General features: G+C 42.4%; 10 non-coding genes across 10 annotated transcripts; 1 reads left to right on the forward strand and 9 right to left on the reverse strand.

The window, feature by feature from the left end:
- The first annotated feature begins 453 nt into the window (after positions 1-453).
- On the forward strand, positions 454-525 carry trnaq-uug (transfer RNA glutamine (anticodon UUG)). The gene has a single exon. It is a non-coding gene; the product is annotated as a tRNA-Gln (tRNA).
- Positions 526-3,272: 2,747 nt separating this feature from the next.
- Positions 3,273-3,354, reverse strand: trnas-aga (transfer RNA serine (anticodon AGA)). The gene has a single exon. It is a non-coding gene; the product is annotated as a tRNA-Ser (tRNA).
- Positions 3,355-3,658: 304 nt separating this feature from the next.
- Positions 3,659-3,740, reverse strand: trnas-aga (transfer RNA serine (anticodon AGA)). Its single transcript has one exon. It is a non-coding gene; the product is annotated as a tRNA-Ser (tRNA).
- A 304-nt stretch (positions 3,741-4,044) lies between these two features.
- Positions 4,045-4,126, reverse strand: trnas-aga (transfer RNA serine (anticodon AGA)). Its single transcript has one exon. It is a non-coding gene; the product is annotated as a tRNA-Ser (tRNA).
- A 304-nt stretch (positions 4,127-4,430) lies between these two features.
- On the reverse strand, positions 4,431-4,512 carry trnas-aga (transfer RNA serine (anticodon AGA)). The gene has a single exon. It is a non-coding gene; the product is annotated as a tRNA-Ser (tRNA).
- A 303-nt stretch (positions 4,513-4,815) lies between these two features.
- Positions 4,816-4,897, reverse strand: trnas-uga (transfer RNA serine (anticodon UGA)). The gene has a single exon. It is a non-coding gene; the product is annotated as a tRNA-Ser (tRNA).
- A 303-nt stretch (positions 4,898-5,200) lies between these two features.
- On the reverse strand, positions 5,201-5,282 carry trnas-uga (transfer RNA serine (anticodon UGA)). Its single transcript has one exon. It is a non-coding gene; the product is annotated as a tRNA-Ser (tRNA).
- A 2,740-nt stretch (positions 5,283-8,022) lies between these two features.
- Positions 8,023-8,096, reverse strand: trnat-ugu (transfer RNA threonine (anticodon UGU)). The gene has a single exon. It is a non-coding gene; the product is annotated as a tRNA-Thr (tRNA).
- Positions 8,097-8,648: 552 nt separating this feature from the next.
- trnat-agu (transfer RNA threonine (anticodon AGU)) lies at positions 8,649-8,722 on the reverse strand. The gene has a single exon. It is a non-coding gene; the product is annotated as a tRNA-Thr (tRNA).
- A 262-nt stretch (positions 8,723-8,984) lies between these two features.
- On the reverse strand, positions 8,985-9,058 carry trnat-agu (transfer RNA threonine (anticodon AGU)). Its single transcript has one exon. It is a non-coding gene; the product is annotated as a tRNA-Thr (tRNA).
- Positions 9,059-23,366: the final 14,308 nt, after the last annotated feature.

The raw sequence follows: 23,366 nt of genomic DNA on the forward strand, positions 1-23,366 counted from the left end.
GAGAGGGAGAGTGAAGAAGGAAAAAAAGGAACAGAAATATGAAGAGACAAACATAGAAAACAATGAAAAATCAGACAACCAGCTGCTACACCTGTAAAAACAAAACTGAAGACAATCCAAGGCTTTTTTGCGGCATCCAGCCTTAGAGGCACCAGGAGCACCTGTAAGCAGACAAGCAGAGAACAAACACACAAACAAAAATGCACAAGCAGCAGCAATCACATGGCAACCTTCCATCAAGGAATCGAACCCTGTTCCTCCGCTTGACAGGCGGCTTCTAACCTTTGACCATTGAAGAAGATACAGAATGTGTTGCTTGACTGTCGTTCCAATTCTGAGAATACAAGCTGTAAGAGTATCACTGAAAAATTGACAAAAAAAAAAAACACGTTGCTAAAACCATTTCATTGTCAAGCATTTGCATGACTGAGAGCGTAAATTGACTGTGGAAGGGGTTCCATGGTGTAAAGGTCAGCACTCTGGACTTTGAATCCAGTGATCCGAGTTCAAATCTCGGTGGAACCTTCAGGTGTGTGCTGTCATGGTTGTGTTCTGGAAAGAAGATGAGTTGAGTAGGCTAGTCAGTTGTGAAAGGACACCAGAGTGCACGATTCCAGCTGAGAGGATCTGTGGCATGTGATGTCACACCTCTGTGTTGCTAGTTGAATCTTTTTTGGTTTCTTCTTGCATATTCATTTACGATGCTTCTATTTATCCATGCTCTCCCAGAGGAGTGTGTTACAATCCCACTTCTGACTCAATTTGTTGCAACTCCACAATCTCTGTCCGCTATTAACAAAATTTGGGAAAACTTACCTCATTCTTTGGCTTCCGGAACACTAGTAAATAGGCATGGCTTCAGGTTCCGTAGTGTAGTGGTTATCACATTCGCCTCACACGCGAAAGGTCCTCAGTTCCAAACTGGGCGGAAACATTACTTGTTCCTCCTTTATTTATTTCATCCTTGTGTGAAGATGTATGACTGCACGTTAATGATAGCAACATCAACATATTCATAATTATGGATAGGAGGGGAGCCTCATCTGCTATTCTTGACATGTAAAGTACATTTTTGCAGGTTTTCAAAAGATTTTCTGATGCTATGGTGTGAAACGGACTTTGGCGAATCCCTAGCTTCTGAGCGAAAATGGCAGCTTTTATGAGTATTAAAGGAGACATATTTTACCTCTTTAAACAAGTTAGAATTGGTCTATGGCACTGATAACGGCCCGCGGGCCGGAACCGGCCCGAACGGACATCACAACCGGCCCGGTTACATCAGTGTTTTAGAAGTTTTTTTTTTTTTTTAAATAAATAATACTATTATCAACAAATTTAAATCTACTTTTGTTTTTTGATCCTTAACCCCCTGGAGTCTAAGGCCTTTTCAGAGACTTTGAGGCAGTTGTCATCACCTTGACATTTTCAAGTATTTCAACTAACTGTAAACATCTATGCAAAAGTGACACATATGGTTATATTCTGAAAAGCCTAACAAAAAACAATATGAGAGTGAAATGAATGTAATACAAACAAGTTTTATTTCAATTGAGGGGAAACACAACTGTACAAAAAAACAAGTTTTAGAGGTCTTCAAACAGTGCAAGAAAACGCACTATAAATAAATCTAGCCAAGACTTTTGAAGGTTGAACCTTGTAAACAAAAGTGTTGGCTGCATAAAAGTAAAAAGTGCAGTCAGAAATGTTTTGTTGTTTTCACAAAAACTCTAAAAAAGTTTTTGTAACTCCAGGCAGTGTCCCTGTCAGTTGAATACTAATTAGATGGGTGTGTAACACCCCTGATTCCCCCCACCCCCCTGTCACTCTCCATGTGATAATTGTCTGTCACTGGCAGGACATTGCTGCCTTCCCCCACATGCTGGCTGAATGGGGCGTGTTCTCACCTGTGAATAGCCACTCAATCACCTGGTACTTTACATGTGAATAGCGATAGGTGTGGCAGAGGAAGCTGCTGCAGTCTGCGACTACAGAAAATCCAAAGATTTCTGTTCACTCTCTTTAAAAAGGGCCAGCTATATAATTTATTTTTAAAATATATATATTTGAAAACTAGAAGTTTCAAGGTTTTTAATGGTGTCACTTATATGTTTGAATGACAAAAACTCACAGAGTTACAGATGTGTTTTTGGAGATGTGTCAAAAATGCCCACCGGTGGGCATTAGACCCCAGAGTGTTAATGGTTTTAAGTATAATATTCATTTAGTTAATTTCCACGTAATCCAACAGTTTGTCTCTCGCTCGTGCCGGTCTCAGTACCTTGGACAGAGACCAGTGCACGCGCTGCAACAGAGACCGGCAGCGCGTGCACTGTCCAAGGTACTAACTGACGAGTCGCGCGACATCAGTCAGGAAGGATGTTGTCTAAAAAGCGGAAGGTTGACTCTGAATGTAGAATCTTTCAGGAGAAATGGAAAGAAAAGTATTTCTTTTGGGAAGTGAGGGGCAAACCAGTGTGTTTAATTTGTTCGCAACAAGTGGCTGTGCCAAAGGAGTACAACATCAGACGACATTACGAGACCCATCAGGAGAAGTACAACGACTACACAGGGCAACGTAGGACACAAAAGCTAAACGAGCTAGCCTCATCCCTCCAAAAACAGCAAGCGGCTTTCTCGAAATGCCGAGAGACATGTGAAGGTTCGTTTTAATTGTATATCTTCTCAAATTCTTATTTTGTGTGGCTACGGATGGTGCACATTCCATGGTAGGAAGAAAGGCCGGAGTTGTCGTCAAGTTGAGAGAAAAGGTACGAGAGGCTAACCCAGACCAGGTATTCTGGAACTTTCACTGCATTTTACACCAAGAGGCGTTGTGCAGCAAAAGTCTGAAGTTAACTTTTCGCAACCCTGAGTCAATAGTGTTATCGTTGTCGGCAGGACTCGAACTTACGCGGGGAGACCCCAATGAACTTCTAAGCCATCGCCTTAACCTCTCGGCCACGACAAAGACATACATGAGTGTTCACCTTTGACATTAAACGGTTACAAATCATCATTTTCATGAAGGAATTCAACTCCTGAGACAGACCTAAGTTATGGCGATCAAGAAAAAGCTTTTTTGTTTGTTTGTTAGAAATGGTCAATCTTTCAAAATGGGTCAGAGGAAGGAGCTGTGTCTTCAGAGATCAATCTGTGCAAGAGCTCATGTGATCAACATGTGATCTGGCCTTTGTTTTGTTTAATCAAATGGTCCAAGGAACTTGTGCTTCTTTCCAGGTTAATTTTCAATAACCTTGAGTCAATAATGTTATCGTTGTCGGCAGGACTCGAACCTGCGCGGGGAGACCCCAATGGATTTCTAATCCATCGCCTTAACCTCTCGGCCACGACAACGACATACATGTATGTTCATCATTGACATTCAACGGTTACAAATCATCATTTTCATGAAGGAATTCAACTCCTGAGACAGACCTAAGATATGGCGATCAAGAAAAAGCTTTTTTGTTTGTTTGTTAGAAATGGTCAATCTTTCAAAATGGGTCAGAGGAAGAAGCTGTGTCTTCAGAGATCAATCTGTGCAGGAGTTCATGTGATCAACATGTGATCTAGCCTTGGTTTTGTTTAATCAAATGGTCCAAGGAACTTGTGCTTCTTTCCAGGTTAACATTCAGCAACCCTGAGTCAATAATGTTATCGTTGTCGGCAGGATTTGAACCTGCGCGGGGAGACCCCAATGGATTTCTAATCCATCGCCTTAACCTCTCGGCCACGACAACGACATACATGTATGTTCAACTTTTACATTCAACGGTTACAAATCATCATTTTCATGAAGGACTTCAACTCCTGAGACAGACCTAAGTTATGGCGATCAAGAAAAAGCTTTTTTTTTTGTTTGTTAGAAATGGTCAATCTTTCAAAATGGGTCAGAGGAAGGAGCTGTGTCTTCAGAGATCAATCTGTGCAGGAGTTCATGTGATCAACATGTTATCTGGTCTTTGTTTTGTTTCATCAAATAGTCCAAGGAACTTGTGCTTCTTTCCAGGTAAACTTTTCGCAACCCTGAGTCAGTAAAGTTATCGTTGTCGGCAGGATTTGAACCTACGCGGGGAGACCCCAATGGATTTCTAATCCATCACCTTAACCTCTCGGCCACGACAACAACATACATGTATGTTCATCATTGACATTCAACGGTTACAAATCATCATTTTCATGAAGGAATTCAACTCCTGAGACAGACCTAAGTTATGGCGATCAAGAAAAAGCTTTTTTGTTTGTTTGTTAGAAATGGTCAATCTTTCAAAATGGGTCAGAGGAAGGAGTTGTGTCTTCAGAGATCAATCTGTGCAGGAGTTCATGTGATCAACATGTGATCTAGCCTTGGTTTTGTTTAATCAAATGGTCCAAGGAACTTGTGCTTCTTTCCAGGTTAACATTCAGCAACCCTGAGTCAATAATGTTATCGTTGTCGGCAGGATTTGAACCTACGCGGGGAGACCCCAATGGATTTCTAATCCATCGCCTTAACCTCTCGGCCACGACAACGACATACATGTATGTTCAACTTTTACATTCAACGGTTACAAATCATCATTTTCATGAAGGACTTCAACTCCTGAGACAGACCTAAGTTATGGCGATCAAGAAAAAGCTTTTTTGTTTGTTTGTTAGAAATGGTCAATCTTTCAAAATGGGTGAGAGGAAGGAGTTGTGTCTTCAGAGATCAATCTGTGCAGAAGTTCATGTGATCAAAGACACATCTGCCCTCTGTTTTGTTTCATCAAATGGCCCAAGGAACTTGTGCTTCTTTCCAGGTTAACTTTCGCAACCCTAAGTCAATAATGTTATCGTTGTCGGCAGGACACGAACCTACGCGGGGAGACCCCAATGGATTTCAAATCCATCGCCTTAACCTCTCGGCCACGACAACCACATACACTCGTGTTCACCTTTGACATTCAACGGTTACAACTCATCATTTTCATGAAGGACTTCAACTCCTGAGAGAGACCTAAGTTATGGCGATCAAGAAAAAGCTTTTTTGTTTGTTTGTTAGAAATGGTCAATCTTTCAAAATGGGTGAGAGGAAGGAGTTGTGTCTTCAGAGATCAATCTGTGCAGAAGTTCATGTGATCAAAGACACATCTGCCCTCTGTTTTGTTTAATTAAATAGTCTAAGGAACTTGTGCTTCTTTCCAGGTTAACTTTCGCAACCCTAAGTCAATAATGTTATCGTTGTCGGCAGGACACGAACCTACGCGGGGAGACCCCAATGGATTTCAAATCCATCGCCTTAACCTCTCGGCCACGACAACCACATACACTCGTGTTCACCTTTGACATTCAACGGTTACAACTCATCATTTTCATGAAGGACTTCAACTCCTGAGAGAGACCTAAGTTATGGCGATCAAGAAAAAGCTTTTTTGTTTGTTTGTTAGAAATGGTCAGTCTTCGAAATATGTGAGAGGAAGGAGTTGTGTCTTCAGAGATCAATCTGTGCAGGGGCCCGTTGCACAAAAGTAGGATTTAGACATCCAGGATGATTTACTTAGCCAGGTTCAAGGAATCCAAAACATGGGCGCCCAGGCTTAGTTGGTTGCACTAAGGCCAATCCAGGATGAGCAGACACGGATTCATTAAGCCAGCTGAAAGCGATCCTGGATAATTGCTGCACACGGCTTTCTTAAATAGACCCCACGATCGATCATAGATTCACTGATTCACCATGGCAACAAGGGCAGTGTATTTCTCCCCAGCGGAGCAATAATTATTAATGGAAGCATATGAAGAGGTGACGGAGAAAATAAAACAAAAAGGAAATACTGCCACAGTCAAAAAACAAAGGGAGCAAGCGTGGAAAACCATTGCTGACCGCCTGAATGCGTAAGTAGTGCACAAATCACACTCACCACTCCACTGAAATTATCACAATTAAGCAGTGTTCGAACTACGGGGGACTCGGGGGATCCGAGACCCCCTGAAACTGACAAGAGACCCCCCTGAAAACATGATTTGGGAAATGTTGGGGGGTCTCTAAAATATTGGCAAAATGTGATTTTCCCCTGATGAGTTATGATTGCAGACGCGATGCGTGTGGAGGTGTGGAGCCTGTGTGCGTAATTGGCATAGAGCTGTGCTGTACGCCGCGTATGATTCTGTATAGCTTCTCATGTGTTTTCGAGATCCGCGCTCTGAGTCAAGCGCAAGCAAGCAACCAAAATGGACATGGCAGCAACTTTTTATTAAGAATGTGCCTGCCCACACATTGCCTGTACTGTTTTAGCAGTGAAATAAAAAACGCAATTAAAGGACTTGCAAGCATCTTCATCTCCTTCCCTGGGCATAGAAGACTCTGTGACATCAAGTTCTATAGGATTGCAGGTAAGAATTTTTTTTTTTTTTAAATTACAGTTACAATTACAATGTTAACATTCAGAGTAAGATACTCATTGCATCGTATTACAGGTTTGCCCAATGTCATTGGTGCAGTGGACTGCACACACATCAAAATAAAATCCCCCTCAGGTGGCCATGAGGGGGATTTTGTGAAAAGGAAAAACTTCCACAGCATCAATGTACAGGTGAACATGACTTTTGATAAAGTAAATTAATGAACACTGTACATTGCCTGTGATGTGCATTAATTGGTTTAACATCTTATCATTTCAGATAGTCTGCAATGCTAACTATTTGATCAGTAATGTTGTGGCAAAGTGGCCCGGCTCGGTCCACGACTCCTGAGTGTTTCGGAACTCAGAGATCTATCGGCGCCTATCACAAGGTGAGCCACAGAACCTCTATTGATAACCACTTTTAACATCATGGGTGTGTTAAGAATGTCACTACTTATGAGGTTGGGATGGTAACATTTTGTATTCACAGGTGAATTCCTGGGTGTATTGCTGGGTGACAGAGGGTATGCCTGCCAGCCTTTTCTGCTCACTCCATTTGCAGACCCTCTGGAGGCACAACTGGCATACAACCATGCCTATGCCAGAACAAGGGCCCGGATAGAAATGACATTTGGCCTACTGAAGGCACGCTTTCAGTGTCTGACCCACCTGAGAGTCAGCCCAGACAGGGCATGTGATATCATTGTGGCCTGTGCTGTCCTCCACAATGTGGCCTGCCTGAGAAAGGAGAGGGCCCCCAGAGTGCCAGCTCTCATAGACCGGGACATTCCTGCCATCTTCCCGGATGACGACTGTGGTCGGCTGGTCAGAGACCAATATGTGTTAAATTATTTTAATTAATATTGCATGTTTATTTAAGTTGGGCCTGCAATGGCAGAAGATTTTTGTGCTGTATAGGCAAGGCAATTTTATTTGTATTACCATTTTTACAAACAGTTTGTCTCAAACTGCATGCTTTGATTCTGTGCTTTTTGTCTTGTAGAGCACTGTGTGACTTCAGTTTTGAAAGGAGTTGATGGTTTACTTGCTTTGATTCATCCTTGTTCAATAAAGGAACATCATGGTACTCTCTAATGTGTATTTATATTTATATGGTGATGTACTTTATGTGTAGTCTGTGGGAAACTAAATTATCTAGTGGTTCATCTAAAATCATCAGTTATCTAAAATGATTGTAATTAATGATCACAAATGTTTCAATAATGATAGTGGGTATAGTTAAATGTTTTAACAATATGTTCTAGGCAGTGGAATAAATATTGGTTTCCAATTGTGGCGACCGCTGACTGAGATAAGGAATGAGATTAAATAGATCCTGGAACTTAGCCTGGTCTGGAGCAGGCTAGCTTCACAGAATAAATCTCCATGGTAACTTAGGTCTGAACATATCCCACTTCCCTTATCCTACTTTTTTGCAACCGGATCACGGATAAGTTGATCCAGGATAGCCAACATATCCCGGCTTAATCACTTATCGTACTTTTGTGTAACGGGCCCCAGGTGAACAGCTGGGCCCCACACTTTGAGAAGCACTGATTAAAGCCATGAGATAAAGTGCCTCCAAGTACAGACTGTTTTGGAAGCCCAGCACTCCTGAAAACAGTTATGGCCCCATGTTGACGTACAAAATAACAGCTTAAGGCACTGCAAGGATTTGAACCCAGGATCTCCTGTTTACAAGGCAGGCACTTTGACCAACTAAGCCACAGCGCCACATGGTTCACAAAACTGATGAAAGAATAAAGAGCAGAAACTGGATCCATTTCCGAAGTTGTTTGTAATTCTGTACCTCAAGAATAGTTAAAGCCATGAGTAGAAGTGCCTCCAATTGGTTCAAAACTTCATCATATTTTGCAGATATTGTTGGGTTTTCAACTTTCACCAGTTACAGCCAGATCTCATGAAGCGGTGTACTTATTACACGCCAAGTCATTTACTGTGTTTTTACAAGGCTTTTTTATGCTTTTGCGTATTATTTTCCGCTACATATTTCAAGGAAATGACGTCCTGCCCTCAGCTTTTACTCTAACTCTGACTCTTTCACGGTTTGTACGTTCATTTTGATGTTATGTAGTGTGACAGGAGGAGAACCTCCACCGTACTGTACCCTAACCATTTGATGTGTTATGTGAACGGAGGAAAATTACACTCTGAAAGTATAAAAAAGGCATAAATGAGACTTTAAAAGCTGTGTGCTATTTATACACAATTTCATTAAGTGGACCAGTGAGAAGCATTTAGTAGAAAGCTGATAATAAATCCTACAGGCACTGCTGGGATTTGAACCCAGGATCTCCTGTTTACTAGACAGGCACTTTGACCAACTAAGCCACAGCGCCACATGGTTCATAAAACTGATGAAAGAATAAAGAGCAGGAACTGGATCCATTTCAGGAAATGAGCGCCAGAGACTCTCCCAAAACTAACTGGGACTTCTAAAAAACATTTTTATCAAGTCTGACCAAAGAACAGACTCATAATAACCATGATGCTCAATTAAAGGTCCATCATTTGATGAAAAGCAACAATGCAAAGCATTCAGTAGAACCCTGCTAATAACCAGTTTCTCATGCTAAGTCATAGCTAGCACTAAAGGTCCACAGGCACTGCTGGGATTTGAACCCAGGATCTCCTGTTTACTAGACAGGCACTTTGACCAACTAAGCCACAGCGCCACATGGTTCATAAAACTGATGAAGGAATAAAGAGCAGGAACTGAAACCCAGTTCAGAAGTCTGGAAGTTTTGGAAGTCCTGAGGGGTGTTCCACGAAGCTGGATTCGCAGAAAGCCTGGCTTTTCTCGATAGTTCTGGCTAATCTAAGAGAGAGTTCCGCTCCACCAACGTGGCTCTTTTCTTTCAGTTGCTCTTTCCAGCTCTCTGCCTCTTTCAGAACTGACTGATATTCACTTTCTGCTGCTGCTGCTTTCAGAGTTTCACACAATCCTGCAGGGACTCGGTTGCACTGCTTGAGCTCCTGCTCACACTTTTGACGGAGATGCCGCTCACACGTCAAACAGTTTTGCACCTTCTTTAGTTTTTCCTCAGTCATGGAGCAGCCGCTCTCTGCTGCCACTCTTCTGTCTTTTTCTCCTGTCAGAAAGAAATGTTTCTTCAGCAGCTTTGTCCTCAGAATATCCATCCCATGCTATAAATAGCTGATCCTGTCATTCTTCTGTCGGTAAGAGTTCTGTCATTTCTCTGATCCATAATCTCGGTCGGCAGCAGAGGCGTTAGAGGGAATCCCCTCGGTTTGTGAAACTGGAAACTTCCACTTGACTGGAGGAACTACGGAGGCCTGGAGATGATCCTGCAGGAGCTGGACATCCTCTGAGTGAGGAGTCCCAGCTGCAGCAGAGGCCTGGGGTTGTTCTTTTTCCAACAGTTGCTGGGTTCCTCATAACTTTCCTTACTGCCAAAAGTAATGGGACACGTGTAGAAACCCTCGGGCAAATCGTCGTCTGCCATGTCACACCACTGAAGTGGAGGAGATGGTTTCTTGGTTTGACTCATTTTGCTTGTTGTTTATGAGTACTTAACATCACATTTTTTTAATATAGTAAGTAAGCGTTGTTTCTAAGTGCTTGTTAAAATGATTATTTAAGATAGTAATTAAGTGTTTTTTAGGCGATGTGAAAACCGTTTGCTGTGACTTTCAAATCTGCTTCAAAAACTGGACGTGTTTCTTCAGATAAACTCCTGACCAGCTGTGAAAAAGCAGTGAAAATGTCTGGCCCGTATAAACTTTGTGATGTCAAACAAGATCAGAGATGACATCGATTGTGATGTCACTACAGTGATGACATCACAGCTTTGTGAAGGCTTCTGTTCTGTCTCTTCTGGTCTGTGGTTCCAACCACAGATTCTGGATGGAAGTGAAGTCCGGATTCCAGAATGTTGATTTGTGTTCTCTGTTAATCTCTGGACGACTTCAGCTGATTACTTCCTGTCACTGTCACGTTGGAAGGTCCACTTCTGCCAGTTTTTCAGCAGCCAGTATCATGTTTTCCACCAGCAGTGTTTTCCAAGACAGAATAATGTCAGTTTGTTTCAAATGTTGCCAAAATAAACTATTACAATTACAATAAATGTCATCTCAGGGCACTTCAATAATAAAGTCCAATTCAAGCCAATTGGAGTTCAATTCATTATAATTATAATCCAATTCATTCAATTCAGAATGAATCCAATTCATTAATACAGAGCAATTCAAAAACTATTTCCTCGCTAAGGAAACCAACAGATGGCACCGAACTTGCACTATTTCTAAATAGATAGAACTTTTTAATAGTTCTAAGATCATATCTTTCTGGTTTTATTTGCATTTTACTAAGAGTCCCGAGTAATTATGAAAGTGGGGTTTTAATTTGAAGAAAAAGCCTCAAAATAAAGTGATTTTTAGGAGTATGCAGGGATTCATTTCCATCTAATGAACAGCTCAGTTATATTAAACAGTGGGCCGTGTGAGCAGCAATCAGGGGAGTAAGGAGTTCACAGCTCATAGACAGAGGCAACCGTCCAACTATTCAAAGCTTTTAAAATGAGTAATAAAATCTGACAGGTAACCAGGGAAGGAAGTCCTTTAATCCTGGAAGTATTCTCCAGGTGATAGTCGGCTGACTTCCTAACTGAGCTGATCTGGCTGCTGAAGTTCAGCTCTGAGTCCATAATAACACCCAGATTCCTGCTTGGTTTGTGCTTTTTAACATCACAGCCTGAAGCTGAGCTCAGATTTTTAACAGCTGACAATGACCTCTGTTTTCTCTTTGTTTAGCTGCAGGAAGTTCTGGATCATCCGGTTGGTTATTTGTTGGAGGCTCTTTGCTGGGCCAGTTATTCCTCTGTGCCAGCAGCTGAGCACCAGTTCTGCCAAAACTAACAGGAAACATCATCCTGCACCGCTGGATTATCAACAAGTAACACTGACCAAGTCAGGAGATTAAAAAGGATGCAGAGGATAGTCAGCCATCTCCTAAACACGGGACTTGTGTTTGACACCAGTCTTTGAACTGCTGTGAGACCGTTGTTTCCTTCATTCGTTTTTCACCTTTTTTTCCAAAACTACTTGGTCGAAAGGTGTAAAACATTAAAAGTACTGGGTTAAAGTTAGAAAAGCATCATGTTTAGGAAATAAAATACACTTTTGGGGGAAAAACTTGGCCAATAAGACCAGGAGCTCCTGACCTGTCTCATACATTTCAGTAAGACCTCGGGAAATTGTACCAAAAAGGGCAAAACATGTCTCCTTTAAAGGACCAATAAGAGCTACATCTCAGACTCTACAGGCCTCAGTTAACTTGTTAAATGTGTGAGTGGGTCGGTGTGAAAACTCAACATCTAGGATGTTATTTCCAGCTTCTACGTTTAACTGAAATAGAAAATCTGAGAATTACGACAATTTGGGTAGAGCTATTTTACGACAGTAAAATATTTGGCAGTGACTAAGTGCCTTTAGCACAGACAGGAGGGTGGAGGCGAGAGGAGACAATGAGGCTGATACCAGAGCAACCAGATGAGCCTCCAGCGTCCACCTGTCCTGATAGTCCCTCACAAGCAGCTGTCTGTTGTTAGCACGTTAAGCTTTGATTGGTCTGGGCTGGTCTGTGGCATTATTTATAAACCTTCACCCTTGCTGTTTCCTCTCATAGCTTGTTTTCACCATGACTACTGCTGGGTTCTTCCTGAGGTATAAGCACAAGCTGTCTTTCACAGTTTTTGTTTGATTGATTGGAAACATTAGTTAATACTGCATTCTTACTCTTTGCTGTACATAATTTCAGGGTTTCCCTCTTTGCCTTCTTGACTGCTGCTACATGGGGTTTTCCCACTAAAGGTGTGCTATCATCTGTTGTGGTAAAACATTACATGCTTGCTTGAATCAGCTTCTGCTAAACTTGTTCTCATGCACCCAGGTTCAAAATCAGCAGGCCAGAGCAGCAGCGGCACAAGAGCTGCAGGTAATTTTGGCTCTTACCAGGGAGCAGCCGCTGGCCGCCCGGTGACCGTGCCCTACACTGCTTCCAGTGACGTTTATATGGCGACACCTGTGCAAGCCTCTGGCCTAAGTCAACCTGTTCTTCAGGCAGACCCAAGATTCAGTGGCTATGGCTCACTTGTGCCAACGCAACTGGTTGTCCAAGCTCCCGGCCTTGTCCAAGGTCCCGGCCTTGTCCAAGGTCCCGGCCTTGTCCAAGGTCCCGGCCTTGTCCAAGGTCCCGGCCTTGTCCAAGGTCCCGGCCTTGTCCAAGCTCCTGGCCTTGTCCAAGGTGCTCTTCAGGCAGACCCAAGATTCAGCAGCTCTGGCTCCGTTGTGCCCGTGCAAATGGCTGTGCAAGCTTCTGGTGTCCCACAGGCTGTTCAGACGGGTCCAGCATTGAGCAGCTTGAGCTCTGGCCTGCCTGCAACAGGATACTCTACTGTCACTTATGTGCCTGTTGATGTAGGATCTGACGCTGGTGCTCTGCAACCTGGAGCTGCCCAATCTGGACCACAAGGTAAATCTTCTGCTTGGAGTGTAGATGGCCCAAAATATGTTTGGATGCCTAAAGGTGTCTGTGCGTTTTCATGTAGCCACTAGCAAATCTTGCTTAGTTAAGAATATGTTAAGACTCTGTGCTATCAGAACTTCTGCTGTGAAAAGGACTAATTGTGAAATGTCTCCACACAGAAACCCAGTGGGCTATTGCTCCCTCAGTCTTTGAGGATGCGTCAGCCCAAGCCCTCAGCCTCACTGACGTTCTCCCTGCAGCCCCTCTGTCACCACCTGGCCCTGTCCTCCAGTCAGGGGAGACCTCCAGTGTCACCAAGGAAGCTGAACTCGGGAATTACCAGCAGCAGACGGAGGAATTCGGGTACCCGGATGATCGCCAAGGGTCTGGACCGGGATCAGCAACCGTACTGGTGCCACGCTTTGGTGTGGGTGGATCTCCTGACTTTGACTACAGGCTTTTGTACGGCTTGTACCCCTCTGGAACCTACAGCACCTTCAGCCAGCAGCATGAGAAGGGCAAAGACTACTTTCAGGACGTCCACTACTTGAAGGAGCATATTACTGACAGCCATGGTTCTGGGCAGCAGAAAAAGTTCTTCCCAAGTGCCCGCTAGAGCTGAACATGATGTGCAGAGGGTATGTTGAGTGGTACCTGCAAATGTCTTTATCTCAATGCTCTAACTAATCTGGTTCTGTTTCAGATTGGAAAGCTGAATCCCAACGGCACAAGATTCTTTTTAGTCTTTGAATAAAATCTTGTCAAATGATCTTGCTTCAGAGTGATTGACTAAGGGAAACGATGGACAATTGACTATAGTGATCAGCTACAGCATCCTTTACAGCCATTTCTCTACACCTGTACATGGCAGCCAGACACAACCCCTTCTATTGGTTGCTGAGAGCACGGTAGCCAACCTGAAGGCTTGCCAAACAAATATTGTGCTTGAAATACTTTTCTGGATACTCCTTAAATATTCTTCAGTTGAGCCACAGCCAGTGCTGTCTTTGGCAGTCTTGTCATGATGACCTTGTCTGGGTAGTTTTTTTTTTTTTTTTTTTCCCAAAACCTTGCAGACGGAATGCTAAAGTAATGGCTAGCTAGTGAACAATGAAAATGATTTCTATTTGTTTCTGGGTATCCATATACTAGGGCTGTCAAATGATTTCATATGCCTTCTAAAATGTTTTCAGACATCTGTATTAGCACATGTCAATGACACATGCGCATCTGGGGGCTTTCAAACTGCCAGGCAACGGCAGCTTTACGTCTAACGGGACAAACTGACTTCACTACTTGTATAGGTGGTTTATTCAAGTTTAAACATTTAACAATTTGTTTCATGTTATGCCAAGTCCATTTAGTTGAACAAAGAATTAATGTCATGTTGCTGTTGGAATGATTAGCTAACTGTAGCTCGTATACAATTTGGTCTCGGCTCGAATTTTTCCATCAACTGACAAATCAGTATTGCCAGGTGGTGCTTTATATATTTTTGGGGGTTTAAAATCACTTTCTCTTTGCCTGCAGTTGAGTTGGGTTCTGAACTTTCTACCATCGTCATGTGAACTAACTTTCAGCAGTGACATTTGCCAGTGTGACTCCTGTGTCCATCTCATGCAGTGGCTGCGCAGATGTTTTTCCACATTCAATATTAATTTTCACCTTCGTCTGTTTTTATAAACAATTTGATTTTAGAATATTCTTTGACAACCCTACCCTGTACCACTCCTGAAGTAATAAATGCACGGAGCAGTTTTACTGCATCACTGAGACAGGATGTTCCTGATTTTAACAATATTACAAAGGTGAAAGGAGGCAGTCCTAGAAACCTGTGTTATGTGCTGTGTTACATCCATTTACTTTACTCAATGTATCCAGTTTAGGGTAGTGGAAGCCTTTAGCCCAGTGATACTATTTTTTTCCACAAGAGCCACGTTGGCAGAGCAACATCAAGGGAAGAACAACTTTTATGACAACATACTAAGTCCCCTTTTGCAAATATGCATTTCTACATATAAAACATCCCACAAAAAAAGAAACAACACAGCCAATACATTTTCAATTAAGACCGCATTTACCTGAATACTGGAATCCTTAATACTCAATACTGGAAGCTGGCATGCATGTCCTTGACTTTCTTCATGTTGTATTTGTAGTTTGTTGCAATCATAGTGAGACATTCAAGATGAGCATGGTTTAGTCCTTTTTTAATTAAAAACCGACCCATTGTGCCTGCATCTCGCTAATGGAGCTAGCGTGCACTGCGGTCAAGTGTGACGGTGGTTTAAGCGGGCTGCGTTGCCAGGTTTAACAGAGCCCCCTTTAGGAAACACCATTAAGCCTTAATAAAAATACTTCATACTGTGCAGTATATCTCCAGTCCATCACTCAGCAAAAGGTCTAATAATTTCCACACTTCCATTCACTGAGACTCTGCTAGAACTGTTTGGAGACCTTTTCTAGAGGGCCGTATCAGAGAGCCTACTGTGGGAGAGCACTTTGAAAGTTTGATTGTCCCAACTATTGCTAGTTTAATAGCAAGTGATCTGAATCGAATGAGTTAAAAGATATTTTGCAAAATGATCATGTAGCTTTGCACTCGAGGGAATGCATCTTCCACATGTGGTAGAAAAAGGAAAACAAAAGCAGAGGAGATATTTAAGTCTTGTGTAGGATGAAAACCAACATGGGAAGATGTGATGCCATGTTAAGGAACGAGTGGTGTTGAGAGAAGCTTTGTGCTGTAACTCATCTGAGGCTGCAGCTGACTTTATATTGGTGCTCTACCTGCTCTAATTACACTCATAAACCTCACCTGGGACCCAGTCAGATCGTGCTGCATTCAATTCAGCTCTGAAAATGAACACTTCTGACATTTAAAAAGGTTTGTTGCAACATGTGAGGAATGAACATGGGATGTTTTAAAGAAGGTGAACTACGCTTGGTCAGATACGGTGTTAAACATCTGGACCAAAGTCCTGCAGATCACTGTGGGCCCCTAATCTCTGGCTGGGGAGTGTGAGGGGAGTGACAGAGATTTGGTCTGAAGGACTCCAGGTTATAACCTCGGTTCTAATACGTCACAAAGTCGTCACAGCCATGAAATTGGGGTCCAACACATCACTTGTCCACTTCACTAGTGGGAGCTGCTAGTTGGGTTTCAAAGGGGAAAAAAGTGAGCTCAGCGTGACATAAGACTGGAGTCTGAGGCCATGTACACACGTAGCCGGGTATTTTTAAAACCGAATGTTTCCCTCCCTCCGTTTATAAAATAATTTGTATCCACATTACCTCGTTTTCGAAAAAAACACCTTCCACACATAACCGAACATCTGCGTTTTCACCTGTCTTGACAACCCAAATGCATTTGCTGTTTTGCGCAATCTGCCCTCGTCAGCTAAATAATAAAGTGTGCACGCAACTTTTTTGAGCACACTGACAGGTGATCGCATGACAGTGGACTGCCCCTCGATATGAGGACGTCATAATTCCGACAGCGAGAGGAGTGAGGACACCGGGACATGAGAAATTGTCACGCCATTCCTCTGGGAGTACGACTTGGGCGTGTAAAATCAAGGCAGTAAACAGCGCCTGCACAATAATAACCACCACAATTCTCAAGGCATCCATGCTTCTTCAGTAAACAAAGGTCGCACTTTAGACTTTAAAGCAGATTTCTTGTTGTTTTGGCGCATATTGTGACGTTCGAAAACACAAAACTCCGGTTATCTGTCTACACGCAGCTGCATAAACGGAGTTTTCAAAAATCTTCACTTTGCCCGGAGTTTTTAAAAACATTCGTTTACGATGCGTTTTTATGCGTTTTCATGTGGATGACAGGTCCAAACGTAGAAAAATATATTCGTTTTAGCAGATACCCGGCTACGTGTGGATGGGGCCTTAGTAAGTTAACCTGCTGAGTTCTGGAAATAACTCTAACATAATGTTGACTCCTTGGCAGGAATAAGGAGCTCTGCAGCTCTCTCATCCAGAGGATCTAGAAGCATGGATGTGTTTGGAACATAGCAGAGGGTGGATTCTTACTAAAGTCACGCTAACTGCCTTCTGCGCACTCTGAGATGTTTAAAGCTCAGATTAATATCTGAGCTGAGATGTAGAAACGTGAGACAACATGATGCAGAGCTGCTCTTTTATTAAGTGATATGGAGGAGATCTTAGATTTATTTCAGATGAACTTGATTAAACAGGACATAACGGAGGTTAAATGTTTAAAGCACCTTGTGCCATCATTTTGTTCATATCTGGAAGTGTTTCTCAAATTTGTCTTGATGATTTCTGTGGATTTCCATCATTCCTGCTGAAAACTTGTTGCCTTGTGAGAACAACCAAAGACTCCCACAGACTCCCTGTGACACAGCAAACTTCCAACATGGGAAATGTGACATTTGAGCACTTTATAGTCTGCAGGCGACTGTTTTCTGTTCTTTGTACTGTGGAGGCTTTACCAGCCATCAGTGAGGTGGAACTGTACTGAAAATACACTGAAGTTAAAGTTACATTTTTAACTCATTTAAAAGGGAAAATGTGTCTATTTGAATAATGCTCTTTTTTAATAATGGTCTAAGTTTCTGAGAAAGTTTTTTTTTACTGTAAAATGTTGACTGTCACACCTGAACTTCATATTTATTTATGAAAATGAGAATATTTATATCCCCAGGTTGTTTTAATTCTGAAAACAAACATTTGTTACAGTAGTTCACATCATCTGTCCTCATAATTACTTTCATAAAATCCAACAAAGGCCAGACTTTATCATGTTCATATTTAAACTGCAACCTGCAGGTTAACAATGTGAGTGACTTAAAGTGTGGGAACAAGTCCACATAAGTTTTTCTTTTAATTATATGTCAACTATGTGCAAGTAGTCCCCACAGGCAGTGTCCTTGCTGTAGGGACGACCAGGTAAGACATCTGATTCTCACATATAGATGGAACATTTGATCTTGCATTATGCCCAGTATTAATCAGACATGTTTGTTCATGTTCCAGACAGGATAGTGAATGCTTTTGTGCACAGTCCACTGTGTGGTTGTACAGCTCACGACTTAACTGAATATATTCCAACACCTGGCTCGCCTTCTTGCATCCAAATGTAGAACAAAATAGATGTTTGATCTGTAAAATCTGATGTAATGAACAGAATCCATGAGACTTGTTTGATTTATTTAATACATTTATTCTAACCCTCCCCGGGCTCTGGGGAGGATTCATCCCTCCATCAGACCTGCTGCCACTGATTTTCAGTCCACTTCTTGTGTCCTTTGGCACAGCTCAGCCTTTTCTCCCCGTTTCCCCTCCTTAAGAACAGCTTCTTGACAGCCACCCTTCCATGGAGACCATTTCTGATGAGGCTTCATTGAACAGCTGAAGGTCCAGATGCATCCCTGGGAATCACCCATTTTCTGCAAAAATGCCATTTCATGCACGTCAAACTGTTATTTTATAGATGCAACCAGAGAAATGGGAACAGATGACAAATTCTTCCCATCCCAGAATTTTAGCTTGAGCAGCTACTGATGATGCAGCCCTTTTGGCCACCTGGTACCTGCTTCAGGTCAACCTCCTGAACAACCCAACACAAAAGGCCTTTTTCTTCAGCTTTAATGTTTCCCTACATGCTAATATTCACAAGCAGGTCCTATGCTACTGTCATGATGGGCAATGATGACCTTCTGGCCACACCTCTGCTATTGAGGCCGAGAGGCTCCTTTCAGTTTCCATGACCCAACCGCAATGGTAATGTATAGATTTAATAAAAATAGTCAGCTTTGTGTTTAAGATGTCATGAACAGGGTCCTCCACTGGATGTTTGCCCCCACCACCTGATCCAACTTACTTCCAGGTAGTGAGTAAGTGACAACATTGAGCCTATAAATTTTGTTCCCAAGCCACTTAAAGTAGCTACCACAGCTTTTGAGTTGTGTAGCACAAGCTTCTTTATTTTTCAAAGATGATCTTTGCAGCCACAGAAGATAGTTATGAAGCCATCCTCGGTCATGGACTTGCAGAAACTACTGTCCAGGTTTCACATGGCCCCAGCATCTGATGGGTCTGCCCTTACCCCGAGCTGCAGGGTGAGGATTGCTACAGAGTGGAAAGGTTTCCCCCTCAGCACAATATGCAGCAGTGGAATCTTCTGATAGAGCTCAAGGCCACACCTTTACCCACTGCTGCCAGAGAGCTGCAGTTGGCTTTTCAGCCATTTTTAGTTGGGAATGCATTCCAAGTTGAAGCCGTCAAGACCATCACAAGCTCACCTTTGATCAGATACTGTCCTTAAGTTATGCCAACACCTTATTTATAGGATTAAGTCATGTCAACCTGTCAGGCCCTCAACTATCCCCTCCAACCCACAACTGGATTACCCAGAGACGGCTAAGAGCCATTTGATGGAGCAACAAGGTATTCAAGTTAAAGCCATTTATTCAAGCGGTAGCAGCAGCGATGCCTCTAGAATATGCAGATCTGCAAGACAAAGAAAGTCAGTCACCTACCAGCAGCTACAGAGAGCACACATGCAGAGTAAAATGAGCCTCACCAGAAAGATCCTCAGAAGCCGCTCTGAACTGGAACCTTGTGCTGAGATGTTTTGCCGTGGTCTGGCTCAGATTCTGTTGGGCTGTAGCGGAACTGGCTGAACAGCACACGCTTCTGGTTGTAGCGGGACCGAGATTTGTAAGCGTAGACTTGATCCTCGTCGGTCACAGGAGTGAAGACTGGCTCGTCCTCGCCGCTGGTGTCAGATGAAAGGCTCCAGCTCCCATCTTCAAACTGGTAATTGCTGCCAGGAGCTCCAGACTGACCTCCCTGAGCGCCATGCTGCTGTGCTGCAGAACCACTGGTTCCAGCTGCTTTCTGATACGTTGGCTTAGATAGAGCTTGTCCATAAACTGAATTCATGCGTGAGGAAACAGAATTAAGATCAGCCTTCCATTTACAGAGTCAATTTAAACTGCTTTTAGTTGCTGAGCTTTGATTGGGATCAGCTTACCGCTTTGTGCAGGAATGCAGGTGAAGCTTCCAATCAGCACACAAGAAATCCACAAAACCCTGCAGAAACAGGGACATCTCATATGAAGTTCTGAGTACATTTAGAGACCAGTGGGGTCCAACCACCACCTCCCCTTAACATGCCCAGTCCTGTTGAGCTTAACTGCATATTCATAGTGTAATGCTGCGACCAAATGAGGTTCTGCTTGCCTCAGACATTTAAGGCAGCAGAGGTTCAGTGCCACCACTTAGAAGCACTGGGATAGACTAGAAGTTACTCACCTCATTCTGGTGCAATATAATTAAAGCTTGCCTGGGACCTGCTGCTGCCAAACTGCACTAACACAAAGTTCAGAGCCCTGTGACACTAACCTGAAGCTGCAGGAGCTGCTTTCATATGATCCTCAGTGCAGAGGGAACTGATTGCTCAGCGGTAACAGCTGCTGCTGAAAGGTGCAAGGCTGCAGTTAACTGGCAACAATGGACTAACATATGGAGCATCTCAGTGTTATGTCCATAAATAGATAATAATCAGGAACTCTTGTGAGTATTATGTATTTTATTAACATATATAAATATTAAATTATAAATATAAATGATCAAATATTCTGAACTGCTGATATACGTGATAATAATAACAATAACAATGGAAGCTGCTCTCAACACGTGAAATGCTTCTCATAATTCATTATTAGTCGGCTAATTGATGAATAAACATCCTGCTGCTGAATATGTGTTTAAAAAATAAATAAATCAGAAGGAAACCTGCAGAAGAAAGTCTTCTAACAGCTGTCTCTCTGTGTTTATTGGCATACAGCACGGTTAGTGAGATCCAGATCCATGTGGGCACTCAGGACGGATTTAAATAGCGACTCTGAATGGACGGTAAACCCGCACTGAAGGCCCAGTGAGCCAAAGCACGGCCGCCACTGAAACATATATTTGAAACCTGTCAATATGCTAACTTTGTGTCTATAACTGATGTTTTATGTAAAACAGAGCACATGGTCAATTAGCTTTTTAAAAATCTTTATTTTAAAGAAAACGATCAAAACAAGAGTTTTTCTGGAAGATTTAAATAAGTTCTGAATATGCATAGAAGAGAGGTTACATTTGAGTCTATTTTCTTTGTACAAAACTTAAAACAAAAACCTGAAGTCTGCACACTGAGGAAAACTGGTTTTGAGGATATTTATGAAATTTCCTCCTAATAACCAACTTGGGTCGGTGTCCCCAGTGGAACATTTTATGTGTAGTCTGCAGGTTTCATGTTTTCAGCTGGAGATGGATGCTTTTTGTTCTGTATGTTACATATTTTTATCTTGATCAGGACATTCAGAACGCTTGCATGCACAGGTAAGTCCAGCTTCAGTTCCAGGTGTACTCGTCCATTTAACTGGACCACCATGTTGTCCCAGCGTACATGCACGGGATAGACTGTGTAGGAAACCTTCATGACATTCTGCTGCCTCTAACTTTCTCTGTGGGACTTTTAATCTGAGGGTCCAGGGTTCAAGTCCCTGTTCAGGTGTAGAAATGTAATCTACCACTTAACCTGTACTTCCCTCTATGCCTGCACTGTGTTTCTACACTGTCACCTCTGACAGAGCCTGGCTGATGCTTTTCCTTCTATGTAGCTTATTGTTAGCTTTGCTGTTAGCTGTATCTTTATATCCTCATTTGTAAGTTATATAAACTATAGAATAATTCTATAGAAACTATAGAAATCACCTTAAATACACCAGCTGCAGAGTGTTGATCACATTCACTGAAACTACAACAGGTTAAGAGCATTTATCATGAATAGTTCTGCTTTATATCAGGGCTTCTTTTCACTTAGATTTCACTATTTGGACAATCTGTAATGAATGAACACCCAGAACAGAACACAAGACATTACAGAGATAAATCAACGCTGGTGCAGTTTAAACAACAAGGGCATTGTTTGCTTCATTTAAGTGGCAATAAAACAAAGCACTTCATCAGAAAAATCAGTGGCAGAAATATATTTTGTAAAGGCCTCAAGAGACATAGATGTTGGAGGAAGCTGCGTAAACTGTGATGATGTCACAAGTTCAGTCGCAGTGGTGCTTCCAGCTTCTCTGGAGTTTGGTTTGTTCCACATAAGGAGCAGTATTCTTTAGTATTTCAGCTTTAGACTGACAACATTTGTTGCTCAGTTTTCCTCTGAGCCACAGAGATGGTCAGCTTTCATTGTGTCCAATAACTGCAGCTTTTAAAGTGGATTTCATAGCACTGCTGCATCTCTGACAGTTATCAGATCATTTGGGTGGAAACACATACATCACAACCCTCTGAATCTGCTTTCAGTCCCACCTGAACAGTCTCTCACAGTTTCAGACACAAAATGTGTCTTTTAGTTTGAATCTCAGCTGATATCTCCAACAACTGTAGAGGGACTCATATCATTTCACCAGCTGGTGTGATAAACTTACAGAAACAGCTCAGGAGCAGCACCGGGGATCTTTTGGGAGAAAAGGGGATTCTCTCCATGCTGATAGAGCTGGTGATAAATGAGTTTCTAACTCTCGTTTCAGGTCACTTGCCCTTCCTCGTGTGTCTCGGTCTGATTGTGGGATGAATGTTTCCACCTGTTCCCTGTTAACCCAGTGTATAAGAGTCTGCGTCCCCCCTTGTCTTGTGCCAGTGGGTCGTATTCGTCAGTATCTACGTGCGTTCACTCCGGCCTTCCCAAGTCTGGTCACAGCCTTGTTCCAAGCAACCTTCGTGGTTTGTTCTGTTTCTCTTAGAGAGAGTTTTTGGTTTTGGTCATTTTTATATCACAGATTGGTTAAACCATAGTATATGTTTCATAGCTCTTTTGTTTCCTCCGAGTGGAGTGATTCTTTGTTTTCTTAAATATTTTTCATAGCCTAGTGCCTCTGCTTTGCAGGACTGTTTTTCAGTTAATTACTAACCATAGTCTTCTTAGTCTTTCCTCTGTAGTGGGAGGGATTTTGCGTTACTTATAACTTTTGATAGTCTTTTTGTTTTTCCTCCTTATAGTGGAGCGAGTATTATTTTGATCATTTTTATAGTTATACTTCTTCCATTTTTGGGAGAAGTATATTTAGATAATTCCATAGCCTGTATTTTCTTCTCTCTGGGAGAATTGATCCTCTGCTTTTCAATAAAGCTTGTTATTGGAAAACCTTCTCCCTGCATCTGCGTCCTGAGTTCCTGGGCCTGACAACACTTTCCATAAAGCTTATTGGGGACAGACGCTTTTAAAGTATCTATCTGTTGAGTTGTAAATACATTTTATGATAGTTATCCCATATAAACTCTGTTTTCTTATAAGAGTTTTGAGCAAAGTTGTGCCTTGCTTATTTGTGTGAAGGTCGTAAATTCCACTGTTAGGAATGTGGTCTGGTCCGGCCTGAAACTGAATCCCCCTTCCCTTCTTTTGAGAGCTTTTTGTACACACCCATTTCCGAATAAAATGGAGGAGGCGTGATGGA

This window comes from Odontesthes bonariensis, chromosome 11, assembly GCF_027942865.1.
Source record: "Odontesthes bonariensis isolate fOdoBon6 chromosome 11, fOdoBon6.hap1, whole genome shotgun sequence".
In the NCBI taxonomy this organism is placed as follows: Eukaryota; Metazoa; Chordata; class Actinopteri; order Atheriniformes; family Atherinopsidae; genus Odontesthes; species Odontesthes bonariensis.